The following is a 22,749-nucleotide window of genomic DNA, read 5'->3' on the forward strand; positions in this document are numbered from 1 at the left end:
CTTACCTGATTAGTAGTGAAATCAGAGATCAAATCTCAAATAATCTAAATTAAACCTTCACGGAGGTCTGGAAGTGCAGGCCCTCTACTTCGCATGCACGTCAGACACCGCAGGAAAGTGAGATGAACTCTGATCAAATCACTTTTGCAACCCAATCAAATGAGGGAAGAGAGGTGCTGGTGTGACACCTCACACTAGCAGGTGGGATGCTCAAGGAGGGCCTATGCCCAAGGGAGCAGGGGCGGCACCAAAGGGGAGAGGCCAAGGAGAAGAAGAAAGGCTTCTCTCTTCACACGCCTCTCTCTTTTCTTTCTCTCTTCTCTCAATCAGATTTATTTTTTATTTTACTATGCATCCATAAGTAGAGATCCTTCCTATTTATAGATGAATTCTATAACCCAATAAGTATAGGAGTTCTAACTCAAATCTGATTTGAATCCATCCAATACTCATGAAAGAAGGATTCCTACATGAGATAGAATTGCCATCACATATGATAACCACTTTGCACCCAATCCCTCACCCACATGGGATGCCCAAAACCAGCACCATTCTAAGTGTTGGTCAGCCTATATGAGAGGAGATTTTTAGTGCAAGTAGGATTTCTCATATCATCCAAAACGGATTCGATTCGAACTAATTAGAAGCTGGTTTGAAATAATTTCGAAAGATGGTCAAGCCCAAACTCTTTAGAACTTTTGTACCAAGTCTAACTTGAATTTTAGATCCAATTAAGTCTAATTAATTTAGATCTAATCTGAAATTAATTAGTATTTAATTCAATCTTTTATATGCTCCATAGATCATAGATCAGAAACTGTTCATCCCTGAGATGAATCTGAACCCATATATAGTACTAGCTAGACATAGTCAACTCTTCAATCCTATTTGACCTATAACTTAATTCTCAATCAAGTTAGCTTATATATTCAATCAAGTCAAGTACTTCCAAATTAGACATATAAATATAGGCCAATTTCTTTCTACTTTGTCTGACTTGTGTGCGTGACTCCATAGGTTCAAACACTAAGCCGGTAGCATAGGAATCAATTTTTATACTAATTAAGATACCATCTAGTAATAATTTTTAATATTCAGATAGATTGAATTATCATAAAAAAATATTTTAAAATTCATACATATGGTTACCGCATAATTCATCTTTTGATCCTGAATGCTCTAGGATGGTCTTAGGTTAACTGTCAACCGAGATTGCTTCATTCATATTATATTTCAACCTTTCAAATCTATTTCATAGATTATCCTAGCCAAGACTTTGCTAAATTGAAATACAGCATACATCAACTTCAATAATTCAGAGGGATCAATCCCATCTTGATCCACACACAGACTTCACAAGTACTTGACTGTACCCAATAGTCTTTCATCACTATATTAAAAATCCAAAAAGTCTGACATCAAAGCATAGTGAGTTGCTTGTAAGTCACTATGATAATATCAAGTCTAAAAGATACTTATACCCATGTGCTTCACGAGTAGCTCTTGATAGCAGAATGCTCAGCAGGTGAGTCACTTGTTCAGTAAAATATATTTCTATATCTCACCTGTATGCCATACCAGTGTCATCACACTCCTTGATTAAGAGGACAACCAACCCATATGGCACACAACGACCTCCACTCGATAAATTTCATCATCCTGTAATGACGTATCATTTGATCATGAATATGTTTAAGAACTATACGATAAATTTACTCTTTATCACACACTAGCATAGCTCTAAGGACTTCATCACAGCACAAGAGTTCAAGAAAGATATTATTTTATGATGAAAAATATAGTATAACCTTTATTCAATAATCAATAACTCATATATAAAGAAAACTTAATCATCACACGATTGATTTTAGGACACAATTCTCAACAACTCCCACTTGGACTAAAGACAATCAGGGTAGTATCTTATACCCATCTTTCATTTGAAGTCATTGAACTCTTTGATCTCGAAAGCTTTAGTGAAGGGGTTGGCTAAGTTTTCCTTTTCATCGATCTTTCAAAGCTCGATGTCACCTCGATTCATGATCTCTCGTACTAGATGATAGCAGCGTAGAACATGTTGTAGCATTCGATGCAGCATTATATTTTGCTTTGCATATAGAATCAGTCACAGTATGTTGCTTGAAACTCTTTCAGCAAACAGCTCCTCCATTCAAGATAAATACATAGCCTGACATGCTTCTACTGTCATTACAATCTGATTGAAAACTAAAATCAGTATATCCCATAAGTTTTAGGTCAATGTCTCCATAGATAAGCCATTGATCTTTAGTATTTCTCAAATACTTAAGAATTATTTTTGTAATCTTCTAATGCTTCTTATACGGATCAGAGTAGTACCTACTCACTACCCCTAGTGAATAAGCCACATCCAGCCTCATACACATCATAGTATAAATGATAGATCCCACTGTCGAAGCGTATGATTTTACTCATGCGCCTCTCTCCTCAGGAGTTGTCAGACAATCCTTCTTGAAAAGAGTAATTCCATGGCCTATTAGAAGATAGCCTTTCTTAGAATTATCCATGTTGAACCACTTCAACAAGATAACAATGTACGTGGATTGGGACAATCCGAGTAACCTTCTAGATCTATCCCTATAGATCTTCATCTCTAGGATGTAGGATATTTCTTCCAAGTCCTTCATGGAGACTGTGATGATGTCCACAGCTTCACACTTTGCAAAATTGAGATATCATTTTTTAGTAACAGTATGTCATCCACATACAGCACAAGAAAGATGACTACAGAATCAGAAGCCCACTTGTAGATGCAAAGCTTTTCTTCATTCCTAACGAAGCCATATATTTTGATCACCTTATCAAAATGCATGTTTCAACTCCTAGACACCTGCTTAAGTCCATAAATAGACCTATTCAGCTTGCACACTTTCGACTCATCTATAGATGTCAACTCTTCAGGTTGTATCATACACACCTCTTCTTCTAGCTCCCCATTGAGGAAAGTGATTTTGACATCATCTGCCAGATCTTATAATCTAAGTGTGCAGTGATAGCAAGTATAATCCAGATGGACTTGAGCATTACCATAGGAGAGAACGTCTCGTCATAATCAATACCATAATGCTGACGGTAATCCTTGGCAATTAGATGGGCTTTATAGGTCTCTACCTTTCCGTCTGCTCTTCTTTTTCTCTTAAAAATCTATTTACACCCTATGGATTTAATCCCTTCGGATGGATCAACTAGTGTCCATATACCATTGATCTCCATAGACTCCATCTCAGACTTCATAGCCTTAAGTGATTTCTGAGAGTCGGGCCTTTGCATAACCTCCATATAGGTGATCGGATCCTCATTGTTCTCATCAAGTTTGATTGGGTCACCGTCCCAGACCAAAAAATCATAGTATCTATTCGGTTGATGAGGTATTCTATCGGATCTCCTTAATAGCACCTCTACTAGCTTCAGATTTGATTCACCAATTAAATCCAATTCTGTGTGTGTTGGTCCTTCCACCTCATGAACTTCATCAAGTTCAATTTTACAGGCATTAGCTCCTTCATCAAGCAACACTTTTTTTGAAAAGACTATCTGGCTGCTGACAAAAACTTTTTGCTCTGTAGTGAGATAGAAATAGTACCTTTTAATTTTCTTTGGATACCCTATGAACAAGTATCTGTCGGACTTCAGTTCAAGCTTATCTATCTTTAAATGCTTGACATAAGCTGGACACCCCTAGACCCTAAGGTGTGAGAGTACCAGCTTATGCCCAGTCCATATCTCATATGAAGTTTTATCGATAGGTTTGTTGGGCACCTTATTCAAAATATAGCAGGTATTTTCTAGAGCATATCTCCAGAAGGAGATTGGCAGACTCGCAAAGCCTATCATAGATCGAACTATGTCTAACAAGATTCGATTCCTCCTCTCCAACACCTCGTTATATTGTGGTGTTTCAGGAGGGGTCTGTTGAAATTTCATATTTCATGCATGCAAAAATTTTGAAACATACATGCAATAAAAATTTTAAAATTAGATTAAATTTAATTTAATCTAAGTATGCATAAGATTAAATCTTAAAACCATAAATAGGATTGACATATGTGAGATAGGATTCAGATATAAAAATCAAATTGAGAAAATAAATAATCTTCATACCTTGGTGTGGGTCAATCTACACCACAAACTGATGATCGTAGATATCTTCCAAAGGTCTTTTGAAGCCACACAAGTGCCTGACCTCTACGAGTATCCACACGAGACTTCGATCTGATCAAAAATTTTTTGATCTCACCGAGGTGCTAGCTCTCTTATAGAGATTGCATCTTGACGGTTGAATAATATTTTTTTTCTCTTAAGACAATCTTAGAGAAGAAGAAAAAAATCAGAGGATGATGATCTCTACTTTAGAGATTATGAGAAAAATTCTTTTTTCTCTTTTCTTCCTAAAACTAATACACCAAATCTTTACGCTAGAGATGTAAGAATTTTATCCAACACTTGGATAAAGAGGAGAGAAAAAACCCATGTCTAAACTAGGACAAAAGAGAGAGAAGAAGGTCCTAACAACCAACCTTTTATTGTTGGTAAGAAAGAAGGGATATGGACCAATTTACCTCACGCCATGCACCTCCATGCCACACCCTCTCCCTAGAGTTTTTCCATGCACACATTCTCTAGTTTTTGGCATCTCAAAACCTGATCACATCAGCCATCTAACACCCCATATATGCATGGTTTAAATAGGAGAAGAGATAAGGTGTTAGGTTAGGAGATAAGAGTCCAAACTCCCTTGGACTCTAGCCGTTTTTATGCCACCCACCCTATCAAATTTTTCACAGAGAGAAGGGATTTAACATGGACTCTTACATGCTAAAAGAGAAGAAGGATATGGGGTATTTATAGCATCAAACACGAGTGGGCATGGGGCTAGTTTTATGGTGCATGGAGGGAGAATTTAATCCACATGGGACTCCTCTTTAGGTGATAGATTTAAATCAATTTAAACTCTAACCAATTCTAATTATATTAGGAATTGATTAGATCCAAATAGATTAAAATTCAAATCTGATTAGGAGTCCAAACTATTTAGATTAGATGTCATCTAATTAGAGAAAGAGTCCTAGTCCTTTTAGACTATCTCTTGGTGCCTGAGTCAAACTCAATTTAATCCTAATCCAATTAGGATTTAGTGCACCCTTGAAGAGAAAAATTTCTAGTCTAAATAGAAACTCAAACACTCTTGTTTAGATCCTAGTCTAATTAGAAATTGTTGCCCAGCTATACAACCCAAGAGGGGGGGGGTGAATTGGGTTTCTAAAAAATTTAAACTTAACTTATAACTTATGAAGAATACTTAACAATAGCAAGATAAGTAAGGAGAGTGTAATTGATGTGAGGGTAATGGTTGGATGCAAGAATGCAAGAGAATAAAGAAGTTTAAAAGGAGAGCAATTAAGCACAACATAAATAAGAGGATTTATAGTAGTTCGGTGCCAACCTTGCACCTACATCCACTCTCCAAGATCCTACTTAGGAATTCTAATCCACTAACTTATATTCAACCTGAATACACTCATCAAAAACTTCGACTCTAGCTATCCCAAGCTAGTCCACTTATTTCTCGGTACAAACCAACCCAATACAACGTCGGAACCTCCGACTCTAGCTATTCCAAGCTAGAACACTTATTTTTCGGATACAAGCCAACCCAATACAATCCGATTCAAGGGTCAGATAAATCTTTCCATATTTTAAAACCCTTCCAAAATAAAAATAATAATTCAAAAAGAGTATTACAATTAATTGCACAGAAATACAGATGAAGCTCCTTTAATGAGTGAATAAAGCTTTAAATACACTTTACACAATTAGAAGGAAGCTCTTTCTGATTTCTCAAGGTGGTTGGAGACTTGATGAGCTCTTGAGGAGTTGGTGAACTTGAAATGAAAGCTTCTTTAACTTCAAGAGGGCTCTTTGCTTAGGACTGAAATGTATGCTTGAAATCCTTTTCAAAACCCTTCTCTTTTTCTTCTTATTCTTTGATTCCCTCCTTTAAGTCCCTTTATATAACTTTAAATAATGGTGGAGAGTAATCTGGACTGAAATAGAGCCGTTAGAGCACATTAAATGAGCATTAAATACAATTGAAGCAGGTTAAAAACTAACCGTTGTGGAACTTTTTCGTCACAGGGGTCGACTCATAGGGTCGACTCATGCTCATGGGTCGACTCATAGGATCGACCTCTGTGGAACAGAACAGAAAATGACTATTCTGTAATTTTGGCTTGCAAAATAGCAGAGATCGACTCATAGGGTCAACTCATGCCAATGGGTCGACTCATAGGGTCGACTCACAGAGAGTGCCAGCCAAAATTTCAGTGTGTCGTTCAGCTCTTTAAGCCATGAGTCGACTTATGGGGTCGACTCAAAAATAAAAATCTTATTTTCTTGCAAAATATACTTTCAAAAATGTTGAAATTTTCTCCAGTAGACTGCACGTCTTTTGTTCTTGCTCTTAGGCTTCTGAATCAGGTATTGATGAAATTATGATTTTGCCCCTGAAATGCAATAAGTCTTTTTCCAAGCCAAGATCATTAGTAATCCCCTCAAATATTTTGTAATCATCAAAATCAATTTAAGGAGCAACAATCTCTCCTTTTTGATGATGACAAAATACTTGAGCAAAAGCATATATAAAGCATTGAACATGAATTTCAAATTTATAAAGATGCATCACTTAAATATTATAGCCAAGTATTGGAATGAAATGCATCATAAGCAGTTTTAAGACAGATTTAAAATTTACTATAAATTTAAAATTTGATTATAAATTTAAAATTTGCTTATAAATTTGAAATTTGCTCAATCTCAATCTTAATGTTCAATCTTTACTGCTCTTATTGCTTTGCTCAATCTCATCAATCTTGATTCTCTACTCCTCTTTTTGACAGCATCAATTGAGATTCTCTACTCCCCTTTTTTTTTGAATATATTTTCTATTCCTTCCTTTTGATGGGATCAATTTAACTTCTTTAGCTTCCTTCTTTAATTGCTTGTTTTGTATTGCTTATTGTTTTACTCCCCCTCAATATAGCAATCGTAAAAGATATATCAATTTGGTCATTGAAAAGATATTGCTATTCAAGTATTTCACAATTTAAAAGTAATTCAAGTTGATCACATTCAGAGATATTCATTGAAAGTCAAAGTGTATATATATATTCAAAAGATCTTTGAGTATAAAGATGTTTTAATACATAAGTGTTGACTTAGAGTACAAAAGACATGGATAGAAACTATCCAAAAGTCAAACAGTCAACATTGCATTACATGGCCTACAAGATATATCCTAGACAAAAATTAAAGAAAAGACTGACTACACTGGATCTAGTAGATATCATGGCTAGATGAATCGGAGTCTGATGAATCAGAGATGGGGTGAGGGGATGAAGGATCATGTCCATGAGCTCGACCTCGATCGCGTCTGCCTCTGCCATGGGTAGAGGTGCCAGCATGAGTGGAGGGGTGAGAAGATCCTGAAGCCTGAGAAGCAAAGGACTGAGCTACAAGAGAGAGTCTGATGGTGTCCAGAAGGTTTAGAGCTCTCGAAACAGATTATAGCAGTGCAGTGAACTGAGTGGAAGCATGCTCACTAGAGCCCCTGATCTCTCTCCTCAGAAAGTCAAAACCACTCTCTAAGACTCCTCACAGTCTGGCTGCCTCCGCAGATAGGTTTGAGACCTCAGTGATATCCTTATGTGGCTGTGGATGGGCTTGAGCTAGTATTTGCCTCTGCAAGTCGAATACTCTGCAGTCAGTCTCACTACACAACCCTCAAGCTGCTCGATGCGAACTGACTAATCAGAAATCATCTGGAACACAGTGGAGATGTGGAGGATCAGTGTCTGATCAGATACATCGTGAAATGTCGATCCCTGAGCAAAAGTTGAAGTACCCATCTGATGAGATAGTATGAAAGCTACATGCTGAGATATCATCTCTATCTGATCATCAGCCAATCTAATCTTTGAAGGATGTGCTCTGCTGTCCGGCTGCTGAACTGAAGTGTGCCTCCTTACAGACTTTAACGGCCCAGCCTCATGGTCAGAAACAAACTGAATATCTGAAGATGCAGCCCTGTGATCACGGAGAGGTGATGATGGTCCTTCCTCCTCTGCTCTGTCCTCAGCTCTCTCTTCCACACCTTTTGTCCAACCACCATCAGTCTTGAAAAATCCCATGCGGTGCAGAGTATGGCGGTTGATAGTGTCAGAGTGAGATAGCCTAGCTATTGCCTTCCCCTCAAAGCTAACTCCAAACCTCCTAAATATTAAAGTGAGAGCCATACCGAAAGCAAATGTGCCTTGGACCTATTCAAGGTCTCTCTCATAGCTTCAATCATCAATATCGGGAGGTACAGGGGGGTTTGAGTAATAACATGATACATAATGCAGATGTCCCTGCCAGAGAGAAAATCATGTCTACCACTTCTAGGGAAGAATAACTTAGTTACCATTTGGTGTAGTAGCCTCATCTCAATGGAAAGGATCTTGGCCTCTAATTTGTTTAGGCTTTCCGTGAAAGTTCTTCCTATAATTACATTTATTCCCTCCTCCTTAACTGGGAGTTCCATATTTGTGTATCCCTCATAGGGTAAATGAAGAATTTCTCCCAAAAGCATAAGATCTAGGTTAATTTCTACACCCTTTACTGTGGAATTGCTGTAGCACAAGTTCAAATAAAATTCTCTAACAAGATCCACATAGGTATTTTCTTTAAGTAAGCAATAGAATTCCCAACCTTGGTCCTTAATTTTTGATCCGATAGAGAACCCTTCCTTTTAAAAAATCTGAAATCAATATTTTTGTCGGGCTCTACCTTCCTATCGGAGAGGGGTATCTTATGGGGCTAATTGGAGATCGAGATGTAGCTAGAGCAGATGCAGGAGCAGGGTTTGAAGCTGACGTGGTCTCGGTTGCTTGTCTCTTCTGCCGCACACTTTCTTCCAACCCGCGGACTGATTTCCTCCTCTATGGAAGCTTCATTTTCGGAGCCATTTGCACAACCAGAGCTAGCAAGGATCTTAGGAGAGCAAATGTGTGGAGAGATAAAGGGTTTTTAGGGGAAGGGTAAGGATTTTGGAGAGGAGGAGTGCCGATTTGGAGAAGATGGGTAGAGTCTAGGGCAAGCTCTACTCGCTCCAAATGATGAAGGAGAAAAGGGAGGAGCTTAGTTCCAAGAGGGCGATTTTGAGAATAAGAGATGGTGGGAGAAGAGTTTTTGGGGAAGAACTTGGGTTTGAGGAAGAAGAGAGGGAGTCTTTTGGCTTGGTGGAAGGAAGAAGACGAAGAGTTAGGTCGGTTCAAGGGAGGTTTTCCAACAAAAGGAAGCGCCTGAAAGATTTGGTCAAAATTACAAGTTTACCCTAGGGTCGACTCATGGCACAGAAAAATTCAAAAAATGATGAAATAATTTTGAAAAATTTGAAATATTAAGAGAATGATGTATATCCAAAAATTGATTATGAGAATGATTATTTTGGGCGATTGAGCTCAAAAGATGAAATTAAGCTAAAAAAATTTTTGGTATTGATACCTTGAATCAGAGAGACATCTAAGCAGATGGATCAAGGATTCCTAGTTCTCTCTTAATTTCAAAAATCTATCTTCACTTAAGCCTTGGTAAAGCTGTCAGCTAATTATTTTTCAGTACAAACATAGTCAAGAATTATGTCTTTATTTTGGACATGTTCTCTTATGAAATAATGTCTGATTTCAATATGTTTTGACTTAGAATGTTGAATTGGATTTTTAGTAAAATTTATAGCACTAGTGTTATCACATCTTATGAAAGTTTCATTAAGTTTGATACCAAAATCTTCGAGTTATTGCTTAATCCATAAGATTTGAGTACAACAACTTCCGACTGCAATGTATTCGGCCTCGATCGTAGACAGTGCTATCGAATTTTGTTTCTTGCTAAACTAAGAGATTAGGTTTACTCCAAGAAATTGGCAAGTTTTACTAGTATTTTTCTATCTAATTTACATCCAGCAAAATGATATCTGAATATCCTATTAAATAGTTAATGAGTCCTTAGAATATCATAATCTAGAGTTTGTGTACCATTTAAATATCTAAGGATTCTTTTAACAGCATTCAAGTGTGATTCTTTTAGATTTGATTAAATCGAGCACACAGAAAATACTAAACATGATATCAGATCTACTAGCAGTTAAATATAATAGAGAATCAATCATGCCTCTATAAAATTTTAAGTCTACACTCTTACCTTCTTCATCCTTGTCAAGCTTACATGTTGGGCTCATGGGTGTGCCAATTGGTTTGGAGTTCTCCATTCCAAATCTCTTGAGTAATTCTCTTGTGTACTTGCTTTGGGAGATGGAGATTTCTTCCTTTGTTTGTTTGATTTGGAGTTCGAGGAAGAATATAAGTTCTCCCATCATGCTCATCTCGAACTCTCCCTGCATGAGTTTTGCAAAATCTTGACAAAGAGTTTCATTAGTAGACCCAAAAATAATGTCATCAACATATATTTGTATAACTAATATATCATCTTGATTTCTTTTAATAAAAAATGTTATGTCTACATTTCTTTTGAAAAGCCATTATTAAGTAGAAATTTGCTTAACCTTTCATACCAAGCCCTGGGTGCTTGTTTCAAACCATATAGAGCTTTATTTAATTTAAAAACATGATTGAGAAAAGCATGATTTTCAAAATTTGGGGGTTATTCTACATAGACTTCTTCAGCAATATATCCATTTAAAAAGGTACTTTTGACATCCATTTAGAATAATTTAAATTTCATAAAGCAAGTATATGCAAGTAGAAGTCTAATTGCCTCTAATCTAGCAACAGGTGCAAAGGTCTCATCAAAATCAATTCTTTCTTCTTGATTATAATCTTTTGCAACTAATCTTGCCTTATTTCTTATCATATTTTCATGTTCATCTAATTTATTCCTATATACCCATTTTGTGCTAATTATTGAGTAGTTTTTAGGTCTTGATACTAAGGTCCATACATTATTTTTTTAAATTGATTAAGTTCTTCTTGCATTGCATTAATCCAATTATAATCTTTTTCAGCTTTGTCTATAGTTTTAGGTTCAAGATGAGAGACAAAAGCACAATGATTGAATGCATCTTTAAGAGAAAAATGAGTTCTTACCCCATGTGTAGGATCACCAATGATTAGTTTCTTAGGGTGATTGTGATCATACCTCCATTCTTTGGGTAGATTGTTTGTACCTTGAGGTTGTTCTTGTCGTTCTTCACCTTCCTCATCTTGTTTGTCTTCATCATCTTAAATTATTGAATCTTTTAGAGTGATCTCCTTCATCCCTTCTATAAGAGGATCTGTATCATCAAAACCTTCATTCTTCTTGAAGGAAGATCGTTAGTTTCATCAAAGACAACATATATTGACTCCTCTACTACTAAGGTTCTTTTGTTAAAAACTCTAAAGGCTTTACTAGAAGAGAAGTAACCAAGAAAAATTGCTTCATCGGATTTTGCATCAAATTTTTCTAATCTTTCTTTACCATTATTTAATACAAAATATCGGCAATCAAAAATATGAAAATATGCAATGTTTGGTTTTCTTCCTTTCCAAAGCTCATAGGGAGTTTTCTTTAAAATTTGTCTAATTAAAACATGATTTAATATGTAACATGATGTGTTAATTGCTTCCGTCCAAAAGTATCTTAGAAGGTTGCTTTTACATAGCATGGTACGGGCCATTTCTTCAAGTGTTCTATTTTTTCTTTCTACTACCCTATTTTGTTGGGGTGTTCTAGGTGCTGAAAAATTATGGTCAATTCTTTTTTCATCATAAAATTTCTCAAAATCTTGATTTTCAAATTTGATTCCATGATCACTTCGAATATTTTGAATTGAAAAATCTTTCTCATTTGTGACTTTTCGATAAAATTTAGAGAAAACTTGAAAAGTTTCATCCTTGTGTGCCAAAAACAAAACCCATGTAAAATGAGAAAAGTCATCAATAATTACAAAACCATATCATTTTCCTCCTAGACTAGTAGTTCTAGTAGTTCTAAATAAATCCATATGCAATAGTTCTAATGGCCTAAAAGTTGAAACAATATTTTTAGATTTGAATGAGGCTCTTGTTTATTTACCTAGTTGGCATGCATCACAAATTCTATCCTTTTCAAAGTTCAATTTGGGTAAACCAATAACCAATTCCTTCTTAATGAGTTTTGAAAGTGAATGCATGCTAATATGTGCAAGTCTACGATGCCAAAGCCAACTAGCCTCATTAATCTTGGCATTCAAAGCTATTAGGCATTGCATGTTTATTTTCAAAAGATCATTAAAATCTACCATATAAACATTACCATGTCTATGCCCAATAAATTTAATACCTTCATTAATAAGACTAGTTACAATGCAAACTAGTTTCATATATCAAATATATGTAGTTTCAGATCTAAATAAAAATGTATCACATATACATCAAATTTTAGATCTAAAACTAAATTTACACATATCATATATATATATAATTAAATTTCAAATAATGATTAAAATATTTTAAAAAATATCTTTGCAAAAATCGATTCACATCAAACTAGGACAACCTTTACAATATAGGGGGTAAACCCAATATCAAGATAACCTTATATCAGTTTGATGTAATTTTTTAAACATTCTAATTTTAGAACTAAACTTAAATTAAACATATCATATATGCTAATTTTTAGATCTAAAAGATTTGATTTAATTATGAAGATTCAAAAATGACTTTGTATCCTTTATCAAAAAATTGACTGATGCTTAATAAATTATGTTTTAAATCATCTACTAATAAAATATTTTCAATATACTTGGAGGGAGTGATATCAATGTTACCTATACCAATGATCTTTCCTTTGTCATGTCTCCAAAGGTGACCATCCCTCCATTTTTAGCAACAAGTGTAATGAATTGGATTCATCACCAGTCACGTATCTTGAGCACCCGCTATTAAGATACCATCTCTGGTTTGCTCCTTGGGATGCAAGACACACCTATACACAAGAATCAAGTTTTGACTTTTGGTACCCAAGTTTTCTTGGGTCCTTTTTGGTTAGTCATAATGGTTCCTTTTGGAACCCATATTTTCTTTACATTAAAATTTTTAGATTTGTTAGAAAAACATGAATAGGATTTGTGTCATATTCTGCCACATTTAAAGCAAGTTATATTTGAAAACTTGTTGTATGATGAGTTTACAAAGATATTTTTTAGAAATTTTTGTTTCTTTAAAGGGTTATATCCAAGACCGGCTTTATCATAAATGACTTTTTGATTGTCAAGTATCATGTGAAGTTTATTTGAGCTTAAAGTGAATTTTTCAACCATTGATTTCAACTTGGCAATCTCATTCTTTAAATTCAGATTTTCTTGAGACAGAATAGATTTTTCATTTGAAATGCTCTCAATTTCTTTTAGTAAAGATTGATTTCTTGACTTTAATTCTTTGTTCTTTACCCTTAGCTTCTTTAGTTCATCAATTAGATCATAAAAAGCTTCATAAAGTTCTTCAAAGGTAAAGTCAATAGGAGTTTCAATATTTACCTTATTTTTATGTGCCATAAGGCACAAGTTGGTTTGTTCATTTGACTCTTCTTCTTGATGTTGTTTCATGCTCAGCTCATGAGTCATCAGCGATCCTAGAAGCTCTTCCAAAGATAGGATGTTCAGTTTCTTGGCTTCTTGGATAGCGATCACTTGACTTCCCAAGTTTTTGGTAATGACCTAAAAATCTTCCTCACGAGGTCACTGTTAGAATAAGACTTACCAAGACTTTTCAGACCATTTATAATATCAGTAAAATGAGTAAATATTTCAGTTATAGATTCATCATGCTCCATTTTAAAAAGTTCATATTTATGCACGAGCATGTTAATTTTGGATTCTTTTACTTGATTGGTTCCTTCATGAGTTACTTTTAATCTATCTCATACTTTCTTAGTAGACATGCATATTGAAATACGATTAAATTATTAGCATCTAGGGCACAATACAAAACATTCATGGCTTTAGCATTTAGTTGAGCCATTTTCTTATCTACCTCATCCCATTCTTTTTCGGATTTGGTTGATTCCACACCATCAATAATTTTAGTGGGTGTGTGAGGGCCGTTTACTATGATACTCCACATATCATAGTCAAGTGCTTGAATGAAGATTTTCATCCGAGTTTTCCAATAGTATAGTTTGACCCATTGAAAAGTGGAGGTCGGTTAATGGACTGCCCCTCAGCTAGAGAAGTGCCAACTTGAGTTGCCATAGATCTTTAACTCTTTGATGGTTAAATCAAAGTAGGGCTAGAGCACCGAGCTCTGATACCATTTGTTGCCCAGCTATGCAACCCAAGAGGGAGGGGTGAATTGGGTTTTTAAAAAATTTAAACTAAACTTACAACTTATGAAGAATACTTAACAATAGCAAAATAAGTAAGGAGAGTGTAATTGATGTGAGGGTAATGGTTGGATGCAAGAATTAAGAGAATAAAGAAGTTTAAAAGGAGAGCAATTAAGCACAACACAAACAAGAGATTTATAGTGGTTCGGTGCCAACCTTGCACCTACATCCACTCCCTAAGGTTCTACTTGGGAATTTCAATCCACTAACTTGTATTCAACCTGAATACACTCGTTGAAACTCTGACTCTAGCTATCCCAAGCTAGTCCACTTGTTTCTCAGGTACAAGCCAACCCAATACAACGTCAGAACCTCTGACTCTAGCTATTCCAAGCTAGAACACTTATTTTTCGGGTACAAGCCAACCCAATACAATCTGATTCAAGGTTCGGATCAATCTTTCCACATTTTAGAACCCTTCCAAAATAAAAATAATAATTCAAAAAGAGTATTACAGTTAATTGTGCAGAAATACAGATGAAGCTCCTTTAATGAGCGAATAAAGCTTTAAATACACTTTATACAATTAGAAGGAAGCTCTTTCTGATTTCCTCAAGGTGGTTGGAGACTTGAATGAGCTCTTGAGGAGTTGGTGAACTTGAAATGAAAGCTTCTTTAACTTCAAGAGGGCTCTTTGCTTAGGGCTGAAATGTATGCTTGAAATTTTTTCAAAACCCTTCTATTTTTCTTCTTATTCTTTGATTTCCTTCTTTAAGTCCCTTTATATAACTTCAAATAATGGTGGAGAGTAATCTGGACTGAAATAGAGCCGTTAGAGCACATTAAATGAGCATTAAATGCAATTGAAATAGGTTAAAAACTAGCCGTTGCAGAATTTTCCGTCAAGGGGTCGACTCATAGGGTCGACTCATGCTCATGGGTCGACTCATAGGGTCGACCTCTGTGGAACAGAACAGAAAATGACTGTTCTGTAATTTTGGCTTGCAAAGCAGTAGAGGTCGACTCATAGGGTCGACTCATGCCAATGGGTCGACTCATAGGGTCGACTCACAGAGAGTGTCAGCCAAAATTTCAGCGTGCCATTTAGCTCTTTAAGCCATGAGTCGACTCATGGGGTCGACTCAAAAATAAAAATCTGATTTTCTTACAAAATATACTTTCAAAAATGTTGAAATTTTCTTCAATAGACTGCACGTCTTTTGTTCTTGCTCTTGAGGCTTCTGAATCAGGTATTGATGAAATTATGATTTTGCCCCTGAAATACAATAAGTCTTTTTTCAAGTCAAGATCATTAGTAATCCCCTCAAATACTTTGTAATCATCAAAATCAATTTAAGGAGCAATATAAATTAAGTCAAACCCAAATCCTAATCAAATAAAAAATTATGCTCCCATGCAATTTGGTTATCTTATAACCTAATTAGGCTTGATCAAATCATATCCATGTCAAGTTAAATTAAATCTAATTTAATTAGGCTTGATGCAAGCCCCATAGCTCAATCAAATTGAGCTAATTAGCAATCCAATTACTAATTAATCTTTTTATAACTTACTAACTCTTTAGCAAGTTACTTAATTGCAACTTTTGCATTGGATTAATCATCAATCAAATTGATAATCAAATCTTATCATGATTCATAATCGTAATTCAACCATCTGATCAGTCAAAAGCTTCTTTGTGTGTGACTCCATAGATTCTATTCTGTTTGCTAGTGAGATATATTGTGATCTCTATCACAATATCATTAAAACTCCTTTTAATGGATTGGAACCATTTCAACTCTGCCCATCAAGGATCATCGATCATCGAGATGATGCTCGTGGGTCTCATAATCCATCAGTGACATCTAGCAGTATGTAGTGGCAACCCAACAGAATAAAAGGTGATAAATCTCTAGGTGCAGTTAACGTATGATATAGTTCCTCTATCATGAGTTCCAATCAGATGGCAAGTTATGGATGAATCGTCAAACTTTATCATCGGTCATATGATAGATTCAATCAGCTCGAGTCCATACATGATTCTTATGAAAACTTTTTCTATCAATCACACTGCTATGGCCATAGACTTAAGGACTCAGCTTCTTAAATTCTATAGGACTACTCCCTTCTGTTAGGATCAATAGATTCCATCTAGGTGCTCACCCTACTTCTATAGTGGATCAACTGTCACCAACATCTGCTACAAGGACTCATTGAGTCAATGTTTATGTGTAGTCAAACTTCAGTAGCCACACTGCTAGCAGCTATAGCACCACAAGTCAAAGGACCAGTTACACCACTGCAGTATCGAGAAAGTCACTAACGAGTGAGCAGACATTCATGTGATTTCTCGTATTGGTCATGCTCAGTGCTAGTTGTTCTCTAACAACTACCTGTACTCTCCTCCAGTGTCACTACACCGCAGACTCAAGACTAATCTATCCGAAGGAAGTGATTGATCAGTGGTATACTTTTATATTTACTGAAGATATTTTTGATAATTTATTATTTTAATATCTTCTTAAAAACTTAATTTCATGAATAAATTAAATTTTTTTGCAAAAATAAATAATTTAAAAAAAAAATAAAATTAGAACATATTCATGAAAAATAAATATTGAGTTAATTGAGAATTTAAGCATCAAAATGTTGAAAAATTAATGAAGAATTTAATGCATATTTTTTTTAAATTTTTAAGGTAAAAATTGAAGCAAAAATTGAGTGAAAATATCCTTAAAAATAATTTTTATTACCTTCGATGCACGGTGGACCGACCACTCGGTCCACAGAATCAGGGGTGCGGTCCACAGGAACAGTTTGCAATCCATGATGCAGTCTTCGGGTGGGCGGAAGCTTCTTCGCATGATCCAATAGTCCAAATTCAAACTGAACCAGATCTGATGGTCCACATTGGTTGTCGGTTGAAAGAAAGATTCCTGGGTGCGATCGAATGGTCAAAATTCGATCCATCACTCTATCCAACAGCCAGCATCATTCTTGACTATGAATAGAAAATAAACTGCACTGATCAACACTCCAGATTCCATCAAGCGCCTTATCCGATGGTTGGTATTCATCTCGACTATGTTAAGGAGATAAACTGCACGATCCGACGACCAAAAATAAATCAAGTACATGATCGGATGGCTGAGGACATTTTTGATCATAAGAAGGACTTAAACGATTTTTTTTATTAGATCTGGGCGGTCCAAGGAAGATCCGACAGCTAAAAAAATTCCTACGGGTATAATACATTTTCTAAGGGTTTTAGGACTCCTTTTGTGACCAGAAAAAGATAAAAAATTTACCTATAAATAGGAGATCCAGAAATAAGTGTAGAGAAGAGAAAAAATTAGAGAAAAAGTAAGAAAAAAAAGAAAAAAAATCAAAGAGCTTTAGGGATCAAATATTGGGAGAATATGGAGCTAGAGATCTTGATGCGTGGCTAAATCCCTTCAATCCAGGAATATGATGAAGCCTGTAAATAGATTTTTATTTTTTTTATATTTAATTTTTATACAATAAAATTATACTTTTATTTCATATCTTTTTTTTGAGGTATTGATCCAGCTTATACGGCCTATACCCTTTATTGACGTGCCGTGATCCCTGGATACGGTACTGCTTAGGAGAGATATATCGTGGTATGTTAGATTAAATCTTATATCTTATAATTAAATTTAGATAGTTTATACTTTGATAGGATGAGCTGTGATCTACTGATACAGTCCGTACCCCTTAGAGATAAGCTATACTAATACCTTAATCACAAGAATTAATATTGCAACATAAAAAAAGAAGAAAATAAATCTAATTTGCATGGTGGATTCAAATTTTTGAATTATTTCTTGACTTATTTTTTTCATAAATTAATTTATATTTTTAATTTAATTCTTGCTATTCTATTTTTTTTAATCCTTCTATAATCAATTCTCTTTTATTTCTTCTTAAAAAAAAAGATAATCATCCTAGATCCCTGTAGAAATGATCCTGACTCATCCTATCTATATAGTTTGAGTTGGTTTTTATTCTTGACCGCCTACAATAGCAATCAAATTTTGATGCCATTGCCGAGGATCTAGGCATGATTATTTTTTTAAATTTTTTTTTGTCTTATTCTTAGTTTCTTATTTTTTACTTTCTAACTTGCTTAGTTTCTTAGTCATTCTTAATTTCTTCTAAAAAAATTATAAAAATAACTAAAAATTCTTAAATTTTTTCTTGAACAAGGATATCTGGTCGATTAGTGAGAATAGATCCAAACTTTACATCGAGTCTAGTAGACCTTAAGCCCACCATGGGTGAATCCGAATATGAACCTCAGGTCCTTAAAGACCTTTGCTACCCAGTTGGGTCAGCCCAACCCTCATGTATCTGATTGCTACAAACTGATGCCAATTTTGAAATTAAACCTCAGATCATAAACATACTTCTCAAATTCATTAGAATCAAGGATGCATACATTTTTATAAGAAAATTTAAGGAAGTTTGCGCCATGAGCAGCTCTAACAGCTTATTGAGGATGCTGTAAAACTTAGGTTGATCAACTTTGCCCTCAAGGATAGTGCCAAAAAGTAGTTATACAGTCTTCCTAATCAATCCATAGCATCATGGAAGGATTTTGTTAAAGCATTCCTAAAATTTTTTTTTCACACCATAAGACTGCCAAATTTAGGAATGAAATTAATCAATTTTTTTCAACTACCTGATGAGTCTTTTTGGAAGTACTTTGATCGTTTTAAGAACCTTTTGAGTCAATGCCCACACCATAGAATAGAAACTTGGAGGCTATGTCAAATCATTTATGAAGGACTAGATCCAAACTCTAGAACCATGTTAAAATTAATGTGTCAGGGTCAATTCATGAACAAAGAACCTATAGAAACTTGACAATTTCTAGAGGACCTCTGAAGGAAAAAAATAGTTTTCCTCCAGAATGCCCAGGTTGCATCTAAAAATTTTCTGTAATATTCTACTTATTTAAGGATCAAATCTTTACCTGAATCACAGTGGAACTAGGGATCAAATCCCAAATTCTTTGGTATAAACCTTCACGGAGGCCTGGATATGCAGACCCTCTACTTCGCATGCATGTTAGATACTGCAGGAAAGCAGGATGAACTCCAATCCAATTGGCTTCGCATACACAATCAATTGAGGGATGAGATGTGATGATGTGACATCTCACACCAGCAGGTAAGATATCCAAGAAGGATCCACGCTCAAGGAGAGGAGGCGATAATAAAGAGAGAGATATAGAAGATGAAGGATCTCTCTCTTCACATGCCTGTCTCTCTCTCTTTTTCTCTTCTCTCAATTTGATTTATTTGCTATTTTATTCTCTTCTTTCATCCATAGGTAGAGATCCTCTCTTTTATAGATGATTCTCATGACTCAATGAGAGGACTCTTTATTCAAATCTGATTTGAATTGGTCCAATACTTATGAAAGGACTCCTACATGAGATATAATTACCATCACTTATGACATCTACTTTGCACCCACTCCCACATCCACTTGGGATGCCCAAATAAGCATCAAACCAATTTTTGATCATGCTTCATAAGTGGGTATTCTTAGTACAAGTAGGAATATACATATCTCATCCAAAATAGGTCCGATTTGAGTCCGATTCGAAGCTGGATCGAAATAATTTGAAAGGCTGTCAATCCTAAACTCTTTAAGACTTTTTGTATGAAATCTAACTTAGATATTGAACCTATTTAAGTCTAATTAATTCAGATCTAATCTAAAATTAATTAGTACTTAAATCTAATCTTTCATATGTTCATGGATCATAGATAGAAATTGTTCATCCTCGGGATTGAACCTGAACCTCATATGTAGTGCTAGCTAGACATAGTTAACTCTTCAATCTCATTTGACCCATAACTCAATTTTTAATCAAGTTAGCTTATATATTCAATCAAGTCAAGTACTTCTAGATTGGACATATAAACATAGATCAATTCCTTCTTACTTTATCTGACTTGTGTGCGTGACTCCACAGGTTCAAACACTAAGCTGGTAGCACAGAAATCAATTTCTGTAATAATCGAGATACCATCTAGCAATGATTTTCGACATCCAGATTGGTCGAATTATCATAAAAAATATTTCAGAACCCATACTCATGGTTACCGCATAATTCATCCTTTTGACCTGGATGCTCTAGGATGGTCTCAGGTTAACTGTCAACCGAGATTACTTCATCCATATTGTATTTCAACCTTTCAAATCTATCTCATGGATTACTCGGCCAAGGCTTTACTAAATTAAATATAGCGATACATCAACTCTAATAATCCAGAGGGGTCAATCTATTTTGATCCACACACAGACTTCGCAAGTACTTGACTGTACCCAGTAGCCTTCCGTCACTGTATTAAAAATTCAAGTAGTTTGGCACCAAAGCACAGTGAGTTGCTTGCAAGTCACTATGATGATCTCAGGTCTAAAGATATTTATACCCATATATTTTATGAGCAGCTCTTGACAGCAGAATGCTCAGCAAGTGAGTCACTTGTTCAATGATGATGTACCCTTACATCTCACCTGTATGCCATACCAGTGTCACCACACTCCTTAGTTAAGAGGACAACCAACCCATATGGACACAACGACTTTCACTCGATAAACGTTATCATCCCATAATGACATATCATTTGATCGTGAACTTGTTTAAGAACTATACGATAAATCTTCTCTTTATCTACACTAGCATAGTTCTAGGGACTTCATCATAGTACAAGAGTTCAAGGAAGATGTCACTTTGTGATGAAAAATATTAAAATAACTATTATTCATATACAAGGATGAACTCCATCGTCACATGATTGATTTTAAGATATAATTTTCAACAACTCCCACTTGGACTAAAGCCAATCGGGGCAGTATCTTATGCCCATCTTCCATTTGAAGTCATCGAACTCTTTGATTTCGAGAGCTTTAGTGAAGGGGTCAGCTAGATTCTCCTTTCTGTCGATCTTTTAAAGCTCACATCACCTCAGTTCATGATCTCTTGCACTAGATCATAGTGGCACAGAACATGTTTAGTGTGATGGTGTGACTTAGGTTCTTTTGCTTGAGCTATGGCACTGGAGCTATCACAATACAGCAGGACAGGACTGTCAATGGAAGGTACAACTCCCAGCTCGATAATGAACTTTCGCAACCACACCGCATCTTTTGCAGCATCTGATGCAGTAATGTATTTCACTTCTCATACAGAATCAGCCACAGTATGTTGCTTGAAGCTTTTTCAACAAACAGCTCCTCCACTTCTGTATGTGTCGGTCTTTCCACTTCATGAACTTCATCAAGTTTAATTTTATAGGCATTAGCTCCTTCACTAAGGAACTCTTTTTTCAAAAAGACTATCTGGCTGCTGACAAACACTTTTTGTTCTACAGTGAGGTAGAAGTAGTATCCTTTAGTTTTCTTTGGGTACCCTACGAGCAAGCATCTATCAGACTTTAGTCCAAGCTTATTTATCTTTAAACACTTGATATAAGTTGGACATCCCTAGACCCTAAGATATGAGAGCACCGGCTTATGTTCAGTTCATATCTCATATGGAGTTTTATCGACAGACTTGCTGGGCACCTTATTCAAAATATAGCAGGCAGTCTCTAGAGCATATGTCCAAAAGGATATTGACAGACTGATGTTGCTCCTTAGATTGATTTTGATGATTACAAAGCAGTTGAAGGGGTACCAATGTTTTCTCACTTAAAAAAACCTTATTACTCCTCAGGGGCAAAATTATAATTTTACCAAAACCCTGATTTGATAGTATCAAATGATAGAACAAAAGATTTGTGATCCAATGGTGAAAATTTTATTGATTTTGAACTTGTATATTGAAAGATATGCATGATTGAAAATCATGAGTCGACTCATGAGTCGACTCATGGCACATGAGATGACTGGCACGCTAAAATTCCTGACCGGCACTATCTTGGCACTCCCTGTGAGTTGACTCAATGAGTCGACCCCCAAGGCATGAGTCGACTCATGAGTCGACCTCTGTGGGTCTTTTTGCCAGTTTTACAGAACCATGGATCCCGTTCACTTCTGTGACGATTTTCCACAGAGGTCGACCCATGAGTCGACCCCCAGGCATGAGTCGACTCATGAGTCGACCCCTGTGACGGGATTTTTTCGCAACGGCTAGTTTTTAACCCATTTAAAATACTCTTAATGCTCTTTTAATGCAGTCTAACGGCTCTTTTTTAGCCTAGAAAGTTTTTCACTATTTCTTAAAGCTATAAAAGGGACAAAAATATGGAAATCAATAACAAGAAAAAGGAGAACAAAAGAAGAACAAAAAGAGGAAAAAGAGAGGATTCAAAGAGAGAGATTTTGAAA

Source organism: Elaeis guineensis, chromosome 9 (assembly GCF_000442705.2).
Source record: "Elaeis guineensis isolate ETL-2024a chromosome 9, EG11, whole genome shotgun sequence".
Classification (NCBI taxonomy): domain Eukaryota; kingdom Viridiplantae; phylum Streptophyta; class Magnoliopsida; order Arecales; family Arecaceae; genus Elaeis; species Elaeis guineensis.